Source organism: Palaemon carinicauda, chromosome 29 (genome assembly GCF_036898095.1).
Source record: "Palaemon carinicauda isolate YSFRI2023 chromosome 29, ASM3689809v2, whole genome shotgun sequence".
Classification (NCBI taxonomy): Eukaryota; Metazoa; Arthropoda; class Malacostraca; order Decapoda; family Palaemonidae; genus Palaemon; species Palaemon carinicauda.
This window is the reverse complement of record NC_090753.1, coordinates 47,075,742-47,078,241: the sequence shown is the minus strand read 5'-3', so window position 1 is coordinate 47,078,241 and position 2,500 is coordinate 47,075,742.

The following is a 2,500-nucleotide window of genomic DNA, read 5'->3' as shown; positions in this document are numbered from 1 at the left end:
GCTTTGAAGGCAACTCAAAGAAAAAGGGATCAATGATCCTGTTGGGGAAACAATTTACAGACAACAGAACTCCAAAATTCAACGGATGATGCGGAAAGACAAGGAAAAGTTCATACAAGAACAATGCCAAAGGATTGAAGTAAATTCCATTAACAACTCTACCAAAGAAATGTACAATGGTGTGAAAAACCTCACCAAGAAATTCAAACCATCTGCTGACACCATCAAAGATGAAGATGACCTAATCCTTTGTGGCAGAGAGGAAGTCAAAGACATATGGAAAGAATACTGCACAAATTTCTACAAAAGAAATGAATCCATTGTAACACCAGTCCCATATGGGCAAGTGTCTTCAGAACCAGAACCACCTCCTCTGATTGAGGAGATTAGAGAAGCTATTAAAGAACTCAAACTTGGAAAGAGTCCAGGAAACGATCAGGTCACGGCCAAAATGATAAAGAATGGAGGTGAGAACGTCGAGATATTCTTCCACAGGCTCTGCAATAAAATCTGGATCTAAAACAAATGGCCAGACGATTGGGGGTGTCAGTCTTTGTCCCCTTCCCTAAGAAAGGTGACACCCTCAAATGCAGCAATAATAGGACAATCTCCCTCATTATTCACAGTAGCAAAATTCTTTTGAAAATCATGACTAAGAGAATGGCAAACAAACTGAACGAAGAAATCGCTGACGAAAAAGCAAGATTCCGTCCTGGGAAAGGCACCAGAGACCAAATCATGAATCTCAAAATGATCCTTGAAAAAAACAGAGAACGAGGAATCGACTTATTCCTTTGTTTTATTGACTGTACTAAAGCCTTTGATACAGTTGCACAGGACATCTTATGGAACGACATATACTCTATGGGTTTTCCACCTCATGTCATCTCACTTCTGAAAGCATTGTACAATCAACAGAAAGTAGCAGTGCGAACATCTTATGGTCTAACGGATTGGTTTAACATCGGACAAGGTGTCAGACAAGGATGCATTGTTTCTCCCCACCTCTTTAACATCTACTGGGAAACCATAATGAGAAATGCGCTTGAAGACTACGAAGGAGGCATAACTGTTGGAGGACAAAAGATCACTAATCTCAGATACGCCGACGATGTGGTTTTAATCGCTGGAAGTATGGAGGACCTCCAGACATTAGTATCAAAATTAAAAGCTGAGAGTGAAAAAGTGGGACTGTACCTAAATGCTAAGAAAACAAAGGTCATGAAGTGTCAAAAAGCCCCGTCTGATCAAGAAATTCTGCTAGACGGAGTTGCCCTAGATAATGGCACTGAATTTACTTACCTCGGAGCAACTTTCACCAATAATGGAGACGACTCCCAAGAGATCAAAAGAAGAATTGGTATTACAAAGAATGCAACCATCGCACTAAGCAATGTGTGGAAAGACAGACATATCGCTCTAAACACAAAGATGCGGCTTCTCAAATCACTTGTTTTCCCCATCGCATCATACGGCTCAGAATGTTGGGTTTTAATGCTACAGATCGGAAAAGATTGGAAAGTTTTGAACTATGGTGTTACAGAAGAGTTCTTAGGATAAGCTGGATTGAGAAAAAGACTAACGTGGAAGTTCTACAAAAGATCAACATCGAAAAAAGATTACTTGACATTTTGGATGAAATAAAACTAACTTTTATTGGACACCAGGTTCGGAAACACAATACTCTGGAAAGAACGATACTAATTGGATCAGTCTATGGTACAAGAACGAGAGGAAGGCCTAAAACTAGATTGAGTGACAATATCAAGGAGATGTGCGGGCTAACGATGGTGGAGTTGGAAAGGAAGGCTCAAGACCGGAATGAATGGAGATATTTTGTGCAGAGGGCCACGGCCGTTCGACATCGTATTTGATGATGATTTTCTCCACTACAGTCGATAATGGAATTGAGATGGCTTAAGATATCATATGGTGAGCGGGATTATTCAGGTTGACTTTTGCATCTTTACTGGAGTTCGGGTAATTGTCCGGATAATCCTCATTCCATCCGCTGAAGAGGTGTGATATATTTCTCTCAATCCAAAACTAACTTTCAAGTTCGTCTGTTCGTTCACTAACCTCTTCATGACAGATCTCGAGTTCATCCTCGTCGAAAGCTGCTTTGAATAATTCGCTCAGGAACAAAGCTCACTTGACAATACAGACTCCTAGTAACGAGAATGCTGTAATGGTGATGGCTCTTCTCAGAGTCCTCTTAATAACCTGTTAAGGTGATGCTATACAATAAAGCATTCAAAAGTAGATTGTCTTTATATTTAATGATGAATGTTCGCTTCACACAAACAGTTTAAAACCGTCTGGTTCCTAAGCCTATGTATATAATAAACAGGGTGATAAAAATAAGCATCATAGTAAATGGTGGACCCACCCAATAATAATAATAATAATAATAATAATAATAATAATAATAATAATAATAATAATAATAATAATAATAATAATAATAATAATAATAATAATAATAATAATAATAATTATC